Source organism: Tetrao urogallus (genome assembly GCF_951394365.1).
Source record: "Tetrao urogallus genome assembly, chromosome: 1".
NCBI lineage: Eukaryota > Metazoa > Chordata > Aves > Galliformes > Phasianidae > Tetrao > Tetrao urogallus.
The window spans coordinates 56,359,071-56,374,991 of NC_136813.1; the positions used below are offsets into that span (position 1 = coordinate 56,359,071).

A 15,921-nucleotide genomic window follows, 5' to 3' on the forward strand; every position below is an offset into this window, starting at 1 on the left:
GCTACCACAGAACCTTAGAGGTGACCAAATATTAAAATGGCAAGTGAAATCCAAAGCTAACAACAGTAGGACCCCACTGAAAACAGGGTGGAGGAGTCCTCACTATTAAAAAAATGTTCTGCAATAGCTATTCCCATTGACAAATACAAGAGGGACAGTCACTTAATAACACCAAATCAGCCAAATCATGAAATTCTAAGGAAACAATGCTGGAAATAAATAGGAAAGATTGAAGCAACAAATTAATGGCATTTGTCATTTCCATACTACCTCCACAATTTAAAAACCATTCTGATCCATCATCACATGGCAAAATGCAACAGGACACAGATGCAGTAAGGTTGTTACTGTGCCATATGAAGTCACATACAGCATGGAGAAGGTCATCCATAACGTAAGAACAAGAGTACCTGTTGGCATCAGCTGCAGCAGCTGTACAAACAAAAGGAAGTTTTTATAAAATGCATAAGCAAACCATGGAACTCATTGCCATGGGATGTTGAGGTTAAAAAAAAAAAAAAAAAAAAAAAAAAAAAAAAAAAAAGCTCAAAATGGCTTCAGAAAGCTTTAGAAAAAGCTACAGAAGTCCATCAAGCTATTAAAAACACTGATACATCCATCATCTCTGTCGACAATTGCCTCCTGTCAACTAAAGGTCCAATCCTGACTCAGGGCACCCCATGGCTGTACCCCACGTGCCTCCACATTTTCTACATGATCAGCTCACTGAAACATTTAGATTTCAGTAGTAAGAAGACAGGCAAGAAGAAACAACTCTACGTGTATCACTGTGCCACTATGGTGAGATTATGGTAGAGAATAGCAATGATAGTTTGTTATTAAAAGGTGTCGCATGGTATGTTGACACATTTTGGGTGTTTTGTTCCCCCCCTCATTTAACCTTTGCTATTTAAATATCTCAGTCTGCACAGCCAACAGAGTTGAGTTGAAGCATTTGTGAGGCTTCTGCAAGTGAGACTTCTGCTGGCAGCTCACTAATTTCTTTGATACATCAATGTGAAGTACGATGTATGATGAAGGATGTGGCTTCCAGAGCAACTGAAACACCTAGACGGAAATACTTAAAACTAAAGTTACCATTCACATAACACTTTAAGAAGAAAGGATACCAACTGAATTGCATAAAGCTACCACATTTTAAGAAACACTATATCTGAAGTCACTGTAAGGCCATAAACAGCTACAATATTCTGTCATTTAGCATGAATCAAAACCAGCCAAAATAAGAGAATTCATAATCCTTATTTAGACTGCGATCTCCATTATAACATGGCCAAAAAACATCTGAAACTCACACGGTGACACCAATGTCACCGACACCAATCAGCCTTAAGACCTCCCCACCTTTTGACTGAGATCACAGAAGGTCCTGGTGATCTCCAGAGAGCCACACTGCACTGCAAACAGAATCCAGCCTCACAGGAGTTCAACACAAAAATGAGCAAGATGCTCTGCACACAGCAAAAGCAGGCATCACATCAAGCAACGCCCAAGGTGATGTCCTCTCACGTTCCTTGTTTCTTAAGGCAAAGGTGGTATCAGCTGTTAATAGCTAGCTTAGCTACAGAAGGGGCAAAAGCTCTTCTTTGTCTCAGCATACCCAAAAATACAACCCATGACATAAAGATGTTACCAGAACTGCAACTTAAGCTGTGTTTAAAGCCTACTGCAGCTTGTGCCTCAAACTGTCCAAACACAACAGACAATGCTTCTCTGTTACCTATAACTGGGCAAACAGGGAAACTAGGCTGAAGGCACAAAGCTGAGGCACTGTAGGGGTTGCTCCTGGAGGAGGGGAGAGTTTTTATTTGCAGAAATTTTTAATTCTGATTCAACTGCAACAACAAAGGGCAACAGAAAGCAATGACAGCACAACTTCAAATTCTTGCCACATTCAGCAACTAAAAAGCCATCAGTAAGTATTCAGAAGCACAAAGTTACCACGTACAGGGTGTGCTGTGTGTACTGGAACGGTGACGCTCACTTTCTGGGGAGTATCTTATTCAGCTGTGTTTAAATCCAAATCTCATTTCAACAGTCACTGCATATCTTCCTCTTTCTCAATCAAAAAGCAACAAATGTCTGCAAACTGACAACTTTCCCAAGGCCCATATTTTCTCTCAAATGAATGAGAAGTGACACCAGATACTGCAAGCAAGAAGAAAGGAAGCAATATGATAACACAGCTGAGTAAAATATGCAGTTCCAGGTTGAAGAACTAAGCAAATCTTTCCAATATGATGTTCCAGAAACATCAGAAAACAAGCAATTCTGCTTTGTTGGATCCACATCTTTAACACCAGTAACATTATCTCAAAAAGCTGTTGTCTCAGACATGTTATGCATACAAGACAACACTGAGAAGTTGACTCATATTCAGAGGAATACATTTAAGTTCTTTCAAAGGTGAGAATCTTTTCACTTACACTGCAAGAAACAGAATGCATGGCTGAACAGCCTAGGACAATACTGAGTTCTCTAATACATCTCAACTCCTATGAACAATTCCAAGTGAATACACTGTTTTTATCCTCCTAGAAGTAACACCACATATTTGAAAGCATACACTGTTTGATAGTTATTAAAAAGCACTTTTCTTTTAGTTGAAGAACAGACTGAAAATGCTTATTTTGTCTAAGTCAGTCAAGCCACCTTGGTTTTAACACCAGCCTTTGCAAGGCTTTCAAAATAGCCTGCCTTATTTTGTACAAAATTGGCATGTTATACAATACTGCACACCTGATACAGTAATAGACATACAGTATATACTCCTTACATTCAGTGCCTTGGAGCGTAATTAGTTTCAGAGTGGCCAGACAACAAACCCAGCTGTGAAGATTGCTCTTAAAGCACGAAGCAATAGCTTCCATTATGCCTTCTGGCAGCTGCAAAAGCAGTTTCTTCCAGAGACAGACATTCAAACTACAACCTATACTTTCTTTCTAAAATTTAATTACTACTTTCTGAGCTTGAGTTACTACAACACGCTTCAAAGGAAGCTGAAGCTGTGATGTGACTTCTGGACGGTACCAAAGCAATAGTTCTACTTTGTGACAACTCATCACCCTAACTACACAGTCTCATCCACCTAGTGTTTTCTGAGCAATTTAATCCATTAAGTCCTACATGACACCTTAGTACCTTTCAACACAAGGGTGTCTCCCTCCCAGTGCTATCTTGTTGCCTGCTGGCCAAAGAACTCAGTCCCAAACTTTTCCAACTCAGAAAGTAGGTGAGCAGCTGCGCTCTCTGCAAGCCGCTTGAGCAGAAAGTACTTCAACAATCAAAACAGCCAGCTCAACAACTCCAAAGGCAGGCTGCATCTGCTTCCACAAATCCCCTCGGAGAGGCTGTTTTCAAAAGCCAGGAAAACAAAGGAGAGGAGTTTCACGTTATAAGGGAGATTTCACATCCTTCGTTAACATGCAGGGAGAGCACCTGAAGCTTCCTCTTTCGGAGTAAAAAGCTTCCATATTCTACAACAACTGAGAGATGTACAAAGATGGAAACAACTAACATGATTAAAATCATGCTTATTTCCAACAAAGCTCAGTGTACTTCAACTCAAGCATCGCCGCAGATACCTGATGGTAGACATGACCGCAAAGGTACAATTATTCCACTTGGGCACTTTATCTGGTGAAACTACTGGAATTCAGCTAGCAACAAGGCTGCTCTCTGATGAGACCTGCATTAACTACTATCAAGAACAAATCCAGACTCCAGGGCAATTACAGACAGCAATTAGGCAAAATTCAGTCCGGCTCCACAACTCTCAGTAGTGAAGCAAAAACACAAAGATCCTACTTGAAATGCTGAGCACTGTGGTACCAGTGCACTACCAGATGCCTGACAGGCCTCGCTACAAATCAGCAACCTTTCTGCAATCAGCATATTTTGGTTATTCTGCTGCAACGCGTACTCTTTATACTTTAACAAATTCCTATGGCTGATTTGGGCCAATTCTGTGCTGCTCAAGCACAGATTCTCTCATTACAAGTCTGACTTTAGGCCAATTTAGCCTCTGCACAAGAGAAGTTTCATCCTCAAGTCATGTGCACCACGTAAGGATATAAAATCCTGCCACGAATACACAACTGAAGTGTCAAGGCCAGCAGTCCCAGCAATGCTAACACTTCCCAGTATCAGATTTATTTTCTATTACGCTTTCTTAAAGTTCAAACATTCCCAACATTCTTCACGTAGTGCATTTGCCTCATGCCTTACCTTATTAACAGTATTTTGTACAGAAGGTCCCAACCCCATCATTACCAGCAATGAGACCAAGAAAACAATGCTTGCCAGGACTCAGGTTGTAGAAATCCAAACTTTCAGCTACCCTTGCTTTGCAGCACAGTTTTTAAGGGCTCTCTATTCTGTCTTTTTATTTCTAAAATGCACCAGAAACTGTCCCCAAGAAAAAATAAAAATACCACCTAATTTTGATCAGCTCAAGACTCTCTGGCTTCACTTCATTTTTCTTTAAACTGGTCTATAAACACACACTGAAAAGATTGAGTCTGTTAGAGATTCACAGAGGACTCCACCTACAAAGCATGGGTCAGGCGCTAATGCCAGCAGAGGGAGCCCCTACGAGAAAGCAACTGCCCAACTCAAACATCAGCACAGAGAGCTAGACCCACAACTAAGGAGGCATGGTAAAGAAGAACGGCAAAGCCAAGTCTGCATTTCACCTCATTTCAGGGAACAGATTTTCAGATGTTTGTGCCATCTCCCTTTCCATCTACATCTAGATGGACATGCATCCCATGCAGCTCAAGGGAGGTGCTTCTTTTGTTGACTGTCTAAGGAAGGTTCCATGATTAACTTCAGCTGCAGTCCAGCAGACGGAGCTGGAAGCAACGGAAGGACAGTATCACAGAAAGTTGCCTTAGCAAACCCCACACCTTCCCAGATTGCTGTCAGCTACACAGCTGCCCAACAATCTCTTGGACACTGCCAGACATGGAGCATCAGCCACACATTCAGGAAGCCCATTGTTTGACCATACTCATAGTAGAGAAGCGTTTCCTAAGCACTCTTTGCTTTTGGCATTACTATTTTAGGTAGGTGTAGTTCCCCACTGCTTCAGGGAACTGACAAGTACCACAGCCACCCTACAGTGAGCAGCAGAAAGAGATGGAAAAGTATCCTTCTCTTGAGCAGAGATGACACTGCCCCAGAGACCTGGAAAGCCAGGAATAAGACAGCTGACGCTAGGCTAACATTGACAGAAAAAAGGAAACTGCACGCTAAACCACTAGTGAGAACACGCAGAAGGAAGGATCAGGACTGTAAGCCCCCTGACAAATGGGACAACAAAGCCAACAAGAAATGGAGAATGGAAAAGTTGAAACAGAAACAGCTGTCAGGAGCTTAATGTATAAACCAAGTCATGTCATCCCTCTGCTTCAGTAACACAGCAGCTGAGCATGTGTGCACCTCTTCCAGCTCAGTGCACAGAAGAAACATGAGCTTTCCAACTGAAACTAGGACAGTTTCCTACAGAAAGCCAAGCAGCGACATATGATCACAAAGCACATACAGACGTATGCCAAACCTAAAAGCTTCTCTTCAGTTTTCTCAACATCTCAGTAGCATTCACCACTATGTTAGACTTGAGGAAAGCTTGGTATGCAAAAACTGCATTGTGGGCCTGAGTTGCTTTTGTAGTGAAAAGGTAAGCAGCCACCCCACCCACTTTAAAGCCTAAACCATCTTTTTTTAAAAAAAAAAAAAACATCTGTGCAAAATAAGCCCCAACTAAATGCTCCAGTGCTTCCCTTCAGAAAAAAAAAAAAGTGACTGGATGAATGATGATAAATATTCCTGCTCACTTCTGTACCAGAGTATTTCCTGAGATCACAGATATCCCTTAAAAGGCACATCTATATTTTCTTCCTCGGTCGCTGACAGCAGCTGTAAATAAAATTGCAATCATTCACTTAATTTTGAAAGACAGACTGACATCTGAAAATGGGATACTTCTCCCTGTAAGCAGTAACAAAAAAAGTAACAAAAACTTAAAACATTAACTGTATTAACAAGCAAGTATAGGCAGGAAAGAAATAAACAAGCTGACAAACGTCAGCAAATCCAGAGAGCCCTCTAAGGTAGTTAATTAACTTAGGCCATAAATATTACCTAGATGTGGACAATTCAACTATCAGTAGTTTACAGTATCAAAGCTAATCAGCTAATTACAACAACTGTATCTTAACAGTGAAGAATTGCTCTACCAGTTTCACTGTCAAGCACCAAAAATGCTTTAGCTGTATTTATAGATGAAAACTCCCTTTTGCAAAATGTTCCTGTGACACAAGAAGTAGCCCATGGCAAAGGGTATGAAAATGTATTCTCTTGTAATTTCCTTTATACTCTACTCACAAGCCTGTAGGGTGGATAGATTTACATGGCTTACTCTAAAGATGACTTATTGTATTATTGTATTAGTATAGATTAATATCCTGTTCCACATTTGTAGTGTAAGCACTTTCCTAAATGTTGGGTATCAATCTTGAGGAAGAAGTGGGATATTATTCCATTTCCACACACTTAAAATGTTTCAACATACAGAACAAAGAACCTGATGAAGTGACAGGAAGTGATGAACTACAATGTTATTCCTGCACTTAAGCTGCTTTTAGACTGCACACAGCAATCAGTTAAGATGAACATTTTCAAAGGCACTCTATGGAATGGAGCTAATAAACACATAGAGCACACAAGAAAAATGTTCCAACACGTTTTGCATGTTAAACCACTTAAATGCTTCTACCTCTGTTTGTTGTTTCTGCTGATCTAAATAAAACTGCTTCTAGGCTTTGCCTGCTGACAGACTTCTAGAATTAGGAGCTCTCTTTTTTTTCCCCTACATCTCATTTCTATTCATTACTTGAGAGACTACATGAAAGTATTGGAAGTAGGGGGCTTATGAATCCTCTTGCTTCTCTGTCTCCCATCAACTGAGTGAACTGAGAATATCTGAAGCACAAACTGACCTCAGCTGCAAAGTTATACTTACTTTTGGTGGGGGTTGTTTCCCTGTTCTTCACAAACTAGCCCAATAACTCTGTGCTGACACACTCAGTAAAGAAGAGGAATAAGCAGCAGCAGTGTCTTAGGCTGGCAGTCCCCAACACAGCTAAGCCATGCCAGAAGCCCATTGATGCCAAAAGAGGAGGCCCCAGTCCACTTCTTCCTCTGTTGTGTACTTTATGCCAGTCACCGAGCCACTCCACTCTGGTTCAGTTTAGGGGGAGGGGTGGAAAGCAGTCATGATGGAAGAAATCAGATCCACCAGAGACTGGCAGGAAAGCACCAAACAGTGAGCCTGGCAGTTCATCTAAAAATAAAGCAAAGGGTGTTTCTGCTCACACTTCACAAGAAATAAACATGAAACACAGGCTAAACACAACTAAAAGTAAAAATAGCACTCAGGCAATGCATGCCTGCTGCCAGAGTTGTAAGGAAAGTCAAACCGGTGGATGCCTGCCTGGCCAAGGGTGTTTCCATAGCAGCTTGCACTCATCTAAACCAGGGTGCTGTCCTGGTGTGACTCTTTCTTTCCAGCCTCCAATTACACAGAGAGAGATTGCCCATCAATGGGATTATCAAAACTAGTTTGTTTGAAGACTACTGCAGGACTCCAAATTTCACCCACATCCCTAATTCCTCCAAACCTGGCACTCAGACCCCACACTTAGGAGCCAGGCTCATTGTATCAGCAGTTAGGGGATTGGGGGAAGCAGATTTTCGCTTTCTGGCAGTTCTGCTTCGTTTCCTTTTCAAGGGGTGGGGAGGGAAGAGGTTGGATTTCTGTGGATTTACTCGGGCAGCTGGCTCCAGAAGGTACCTGGCACACACCCCAGAAGTAGCACAGGATGAAACAGTCAAGCAGGGACGGTCCCAGAAAACAAAGGGACAGACCCCCCCCCCCATAGTGGCTGCCAGCGACTCTTCAGATGGGCAGATCACTTCACAGAGATTCACCACCAGCGATGTCATACCAAACCAACAATAATTGCATTACCAAATATTTTAGCTCTACTGCAACTGAACTTCAGGTTTCTGCTTGCAAAGGATGCAGGCTGGTGCACAGCCACAGGGAGGCACGTGGAAACCCTGCTGTACCATGCTCTGTCATTGCCAGAGTAGGCAGCATGTTTAGCAGCATGCAGACAGTACTGAGATGCCCACAGTCCCTGTCCCTGGTGTTCTGTAAAGGAGAGCTTGGTGCAAAAGAACAAAACAGAGTGATTGCACTTTCAGCCCAGAGACTAGAGAGCTATTCAGAAAAATCTCAGGGCGCTTCAGTCACCCCTCAAATTAAGGAGCATTTAATTTGTCTTCAGCACTGCAAACACCATTAAAGGAAAGATGTAACGATATCCTCCCTCACCCCTCCCATCCACCAGTTTAGCAATCTACACAAGGGAGTCCAACCAGTTAAGCCCCCTTTCTGGAGAAATGGGAGGAGAGGGATAGAGAGCCAACCTAAATAGAACTAGGGCACTGGCTTGTTTTGCAGCATTGACACCTATTCCAGATACAACAGGATCTACTGCTTTCACTGGTACTTACAGCTAATAATCCCTTAAATTGATCACGCAAAGCAGCCTAGTTAGAGTGGGCATCAGAGGGAGATGGCTTCATCAGGCAGAAATTTCACAGGATATTTATCAAATACCTTCATAATAAAACTGCCATGTCATCACTAACCACACCACTTGTTCTCCCTCTGATGATCACTGTAGTGCCCCCCTCCCAAAGGAAAATAAGTGAAAGGCCATAGAAAATAAGGGGTGGGAGTGTAAAAATGTAAGTACATGAAAATCACCCAAAGCTACCAAGCCAGGATCTGTCCTTCACAAACAATACACCAGCCTGTAATGCCTCCTATTTGTTTGCTTGTTTCCCTCCCTGGTTTTCCTTTATTTGACCACCTGAGGCAGTTCCCTACTATGTCGTGCTTTCTGTAGGGCTGGCAAAGCAAATAGCACTGAGGATTTGTACTGAAGCAGGGGCTTGGCTCAGTTGTTGATGTTTTGTTTCTAAATCAGACTCAAAAGCAACTGCAAGTTAATTGTTTCTAAATAGTCCACTCAGAGAAGCTCAGCCAATTTGATGATGAAATAGGGCAGTGGTCATATGCTACATGAAAACACAAGTCAAAAGAAATTGGAAGGGCTGGTGCTTTGGTGAGGTTTCTGGGTTTCGTTTTTGGTGTCTTTTTATTTTGTTATTTGTTTGTTGTTTTGTTTTGTTTTGTTTGTAACTCCTGCTACAGAATTACAGGGATAGAAGGATTAATCAGAATTAATCAAAAATATCATCTACGAGCTATGAGCCTTCATCCCAACCTCTTCAGGAAACAACTTAGCATGAGAGCCCCTCACCCCAGCCCTCTTCTGACCCCAGATGCCCGAGCAGCCTGCACGCTTCCCCCAGCGGCACAGCAGCTTACCACACTGAACCAGGGCACTGAAACGGACAGCTGTCGGGCTGCTCACTCTCCCCACAGCAAAGGCTGATGTGGGGAGGCAGAAACATCTGAGGAAACCACTCAGGTCATCCCCGCATAAGAAGGTTTTCCCCACTTCGTTTTGAATCACCAAGCTCCAGCTTCATGCCCGGCCCACAAGATGGCACTGACAGAAAGGCGTCACAACCTCTTTCCCCCTCTCTCCCATATCGGGCTGCACCACCGGCTCTGCAGCGATCCAGAGAAGTCTGCCACCTACTGAAACATCGCCTTCATCTTCCAACATCACCGACAGCCTCCGGACCTGCCATCAGAACGGTGAGGCTGGAGGAACGAGGACATGGCATCTTATTGTCAGTAAGATGAGGCCGAGCTTATCAGCACTACAACTGCTCCATTACCTAGAATTTTTTTTCAATGCTTCCTGATGTAAAGACCTAGGAAAAGTGAATAACATCAGAAAAATTATTCTTCCCACAGGCTAGCTCCCAGTAACAGTGCCATAAGCAGCCCAGCAACTGGTGAAATGCCTACATACGGCCAGCTATAGTGAAATAGAAGGCACAAGCAAAAACACGTAAGAACTACAACTAGCTGGAGATTTAGCTCAACATAGTGAGATTAATTCCCCCAAAAGAAAGGGGTAAATCACCGCGTTCTAAGTACGCCTCCTCCTTTAAATTAGAGGAAGCAAGCAAGCTACTTTCTCTCATCAAGACAACCTTGTAAAATGAAGCCTGCAAAACCTCCTCTCCTCAACAGGGCGTACATCACCTTTCCCACACATGCCAAGAAATCTGCATGCGAGCAGAAGTCAATGCTGGAAGCATTTAAGAAATTACATCAAGTCATAAGATGACCTAGATTTGATATTTCGTCATTGTCCCACGCAAGAATCAACATAAAGGCTCCCAAACAGAAATATTACGCTGAAACCAGCAAAGAAAAGCAACATCCATTTCATGGAGCCAGAATTTCTTCCGTTCTTCAGCTCTTCTTCAGCCTGGAGGAGCTGAGGGGAGGCCTGATGGCGGCTGCAGCTCCTCACAGGGAGCAGAGGGGCAGCGCTGAGCTCTGCTCTGTGTGACAGCGACAGGGCCCGAGGGAACGGCATGGAGCTGTCAGGGGAGGGCAGCTGGGGGTCAGGGAAAGGGGCTGCACCACAGCGCCGTGGGCATGGAGCGGGAAGCACAGGGCTGTGGGCACGGAGCCCAGTGCCGGAGTTCACAGGACATGACGACGCTGCTCTCAGACAAAGGGTTTGAATGTTGGGTGGCCCTGCACAGAGGCAGGGGTAGGACTCCATGATTCTTACAGCTCCTTTCCAACTCAGGATATTCTATGGTAAAACTTTCCTCTAGTTGCATCCTATTTTTGCTAGAAAAGTTTCCCAAAGACCAACCAACGCCACTTGCTATATACTGTAGGATGCACTACAGATGTAACTACTTTTTGGTAGCTTGAGTCCAAAAATACACCTTAAAGGCACATAATGCTACATAACTCAAGCTGCTGGTATTCAAGTTTCACACAGAATGTACTATCTGTAACACATACTGTATGTAGGGAGGACAAAAGATCTATCTGTGTCACACACAGGCTTGGGAAATATCTGACACCTAATAGCAAGGTGATTGTGTTCAGTTCCTCCTGTCACCATGCCTCCTGGAGCTCACCTCCTCTGCCCAGGAGCCGCCTTCATACACATTCTCACACCTTGTTCAGAACTAAGCAGAAGAGAAGTCCCTCCTCCTCCTACAGGGCAAGCAGAGCAGCCCCTCCTTGCTGAAATCCACACCAAAGAGCTGGAAGGCAAGGGAGGGCTAAAGAAATCAGGACAAGAACTCCTCCAGCAAGCCAGAGAAGAGCAAAAGCCAGCAAACTACCTTTGTATTCTCTTAACTCCTTTTTTCCTTGGGTGCCCTGGTGCTCTGTGCAAAAGCCTCCCCTCCTCTGGCTCTCTATACTAACCCAGTTCTCCTGATTCTCCTAGCTTCCACACTTCTTCTATCAGGAAGAATCACTGAAACCCTTTTGTGAACACTGTTTGCTGCATTCAAGCATAAAAGTGCACTGCTGAAGTCTGCTGTGCATTCTAGATTAACTGTGCACCATATTTCTGCTTTAATTACCGTGCAAGGGTTTATTCAGATCTTCGAAATAAAATGAACCACACAAATTAAGCAGTAATACCGAAGCCTCTCCTGAACCACAGAGCTACCCCATTCAAGCTGTTGCAAAACCACTCTCAGCAGATACATACTAGATAACAGTTACAGCAAAGAAGCACAGCATGTGCACCTCCCAAACTCCCCCTGTATGTAGTGACAACTGAAATGCTCTAGGTGTATTTCGGCATGCCACACATCCCTCATACTTGATCCATAAAGTTAAGATAAAATGGATCAATGTCCATGGCACGTTCACCATGCCATACACACTCTACATGCACACTAGTTTATGTGGGTGCTTCAAGTATTAGGTCACCATGCAATACAATAGAATTCGCAGGTATACAAACATTTAAAATCTAATCTTAACCTCCAATCTAATAAAAATCTACAACAAAATCTGATCGTAATATTGGCCTAACACTCTTCTCTACTAGAACCTTAGCCATTCCTAATTCACTAGCAGACATCAGGAAGCTCCATTCATGACAGCAACTTAACTCGACACTTTCCTTGCACAAACAGATCTTTGAGTGTTGACTTGCAGAATACCTTTCAAAGGCCACAAGGGCAACAGGACTGCAGCCATCATTATCTTTGGGAAATGTAAAAGGCTCAGAGAGAAAAAGCAGCATCACCTTATAGACTAATTGCTATGGTTGTGGAAGGAGTGGGGCAGGGAAGAAGAGAAAAAGGTGCATAATCCTGCTCCCAAAAGATGAACTGGTCTAACAGAACAACACTGACACCCCTTGCAAACTTCTCCCCAGGGCTACAGCTGTATCACAGACACATTTGCATATCTTGACATAATAAATAGCTCTCAAGATTTCATTTCCCAAATTTGCATGTAGCGTTCAAAACCTTGAGGGCAAATTCTTGCACGAGAGATTTACTGATGAACAAACAGAGGACCTTACATTCCATGGCATTGCCAGGTTCGCTTTATTTCTTCTTTAGTTATTTCACTGAGGAAGTAAAACCCTGATTTTGGCATTGCTTCCTCTGTAATAAACTGACCATCACGAATGCCAGAAGTATGGAAGTCTGTTGACAGGTAGGGAAAAGATTCTCAAGTCCATAGCTCACCTGTACTTTTCTATTAGCCTGCTGTCACCTTTTCCATCACAGTAACAGTCAGAAATACGAAGTGTGTTTGAGATCAAGACACACTTGGCAAGACACTACTCTGGGAATTTGATCAAGTAGAACTTTGATAAAAGAGGTGGCATTCGTGGGATACATCAAGTGTTCAGTGCTTTAAACAATGAGCACTATAACGCACTACCATTTTTCTCTTAAGATATAAGAGAAGCTAAATAAACTCCTCCACTGTTGATGTTGACAAAGTTCTTCAGAGCTTCTTTTTGGCCCCACAGACTGTTACACGTCTCTGGTCAAAAGACAGACTGCAAACACCCAGGAAACTGAGACTTCTCAGAAAGAAGAACAGCATGGAGTAACCCAATGTAGGAACGAGACAATCACCACAGACAAACTCATGGGGGCTCAGGAAGGAACAAACACTCTAGGATCATCACTTCTTCATTTCTGCCTCTCCTGCCAGTGTTCAGTGGAAGATACTGCATATCCGCAGCGAGTTCCATGTCAAGTATACTTAACTAATAATCCTCTTCTAGAACCGAGTCTGCCATGCACAGCCTCTATGCTGCAGGCCTTTCCTGGGAACCTATTTTGACAAAGAGGTCATTCTTCCAAAAAGGGAATGTCGTTAAGCATCTTTTCACACAAAGGAGAAGCTGCGTGGAAAAACAGCTCTTAAAGCAAAACTGGTAAGAACAACATATAGCAAATTGTCTCCATACCTAAGGAAACTGCACGTTACATTATGAACTTGCAAAGTAGCCAGCTGTTCCTACAGTCTGTTCCATCTATGCAGACATTTGTCAAACGCAGTGAAGCTTCAAAGCTTCAAACCACTTGACACTACGATTATTCTAAGCAAAAACTAACAGCTTCCAGAACGGAGAAATAATATAGAGTTGAAAATTCAGTCTTTCAACTCTAGTTGAGATCTCAGGGACATTTTCTGTGGTTAACAGGTCTAATATTTTTTAATCTATATATGAGAAATCAGTATTTTAAGAAGTGTTAAGAAAACACTTCACTTGTAGAACAATCTTACAGTTATTAATTGAAACTATTTCTGTTTTACCAACTCAGATTTCAACTTACAAAGGCTTACTGCAAGCCCCAGATTAAGCATTCATTTTGTTTTGGAACACTTACACATCAAATACCATGGAGGGAAGAAATAGATCCATTGGTTTCCCTTGAGGAACAGCAATACTTCTCATTAGAATTTGAACCATGCTTTCTGAACATCATATCTAACAGTTTAAACTTATTGGGGAAAGGATGAAAATAAGGATAACTTCCAGACATCAGAATATTCCCAAACCAACAAAGACTCTCACCTCTGCCCTTATCTTCAAGTACAGAGAGCAGTCATCACATCCTTCAACAAACAGAAACCATAGAGGAAAACATCTGAAAGAAACTATCCACTGAGGCACATCTTTCTGTTAACCATGGCAGTTCATCGAGTTCTCAGACACACATCTAAGTTCCAAAGCTAGAATCACGCAGCATAAAAAGCAAAGTGCTCTGACAATTTTGTAAAACCACAATTCTACTTTACTCATGATAACTTCAGTTCTAAGAACAAGAAGAGATTGTGCAAAGCTGAACCTATGCTAAGCAAACCAGTGCTGTTTTCTTACCATGCTCCAAAAATCAGAGAGAAACCACCCGACCTGACTACGTACAACTCAATGCCTGTCTAAGTCAGCTCCATGTAAAGCCATGCAAAATTGCAGGTAGCATACACATGTTACAAAAATCACCACATCCATGCACAGAAGGTGGCATGTCCCCGCTCCAATCTAGAGTTTCCTGTTACCTGCACTATTCAAACATTTATTCTATTTAAAGATCACAACCACATCCACTGGTTTGTCAGATATTTATACTCACCACTGACTCATTATTTAATCTTCTCTAACCCTGAAAAATCTCTGCCACTGTTTTCAGAGACACTCTTCACTCGATGCAAAAACAGAAGGCGGTCTTCAAAGCAAGCAGCCACCCTCTTTCCAAACCCAGCCACAAGTAAGGAAGCATTACATCAATGCTGCATGGAGAAGCTATGGCACCTCCCCAGTTCCCACAGCAAGTGAAGCAGAGATCTACGAGGGCTGACTCACACCTTGTTACAGAAGAGAGCAGAAAGAGCCCAGGGTTAGCAGGCGGCCGAGAGGCCTCTGCCAGATACTCACTTGTTGAATCTGGGCTGCCCTTCCTCTCATCTCTGGCCGCAGCCAGGGGGTTGGGAAAATTAATGAGAAAACAACAGGGAACGGACAACCTCCAAGCATAACCAAAGTTCCTAAGACAAATACAGAAGGCTCCATAAACCTAAGCATTTGTGCCCCTTCCTGCCAGGCTCTCACCTCTCCTGGTAACTTGGGATAATTCCTGTTCCAACACGCTGGGCTGGAAGCTGCTGCAGCCAAGTGCCTCCACGTAAGAAAGGAGTTTCCGGCAGCCTTGCTGAGAAGCCCCTGAAGCCATGCTAACAATTTGGTTATGCTCAAAAATATTCATGCTCCAAGCATAAGACAAAAATTATCTTTTTTTTAAATCACTGTTCTTCACTTTCTTACCACTCTGAGCAAAAGAGCTGACAAAAGCTTTCTGCAAACTACAACTGGAAAAGCTCCAAGCTCAGTGAGAGCCCTACCAAGGGAACGAGTACAAAGAGATGGATACTCACTGTATTTTCTCCCACCTTTCGCTTTCGTATCTGCAATTTATTTCTGACTTGAGACTTGAAGCATCTCCCCTCACCAACTCCCTGTAGCTCGCGTATCTCCACTACTTGAATTTTAGGTCAGTGCTCACACAGAGGGGTTATAAATATGGAAAACTTAACACAGACATGAAATAAAAAATGAGTGGGAAGTCAGCTATTGCAAGAAAAAAAACAAACGTTAGAGACAATGCAAAGCTCAGCCCAGAGCCTGGTTTCTGAATCCCATAGAAACTGTTCTTTCCTCTCAACAAATCCTAGCAGATCTTCTTTGAAGGGGGAAGTCTAATTTCACAAGGGATAGCACTAAAAAACTATTTTTTAATCTTCTCCCAGAACAGAACCTAGGATTAAGTGCAAGCCCTGCACCACTAATTTCAGTAATGATAGCTCACTGTGCAGAGCCTCAGGAA

General features: G+C 42.9%; 1 protein-coding gene across 5 annotated transcripts in view; it reads right to left on the reverse strand.

The window, feature by feature from the left end:
- ARHGEF7 (Rho guanine nucleotide exchange factor 7) overlaps window positions 1–15,921 on the reverse strand; it is a gene marked incomplete at both ends in the record, with an annotated part of 105,141 nt that overhangs the window by 77,290 nt on the left and 11,930 nt on the right. The window lies entirely within an intron of this gene.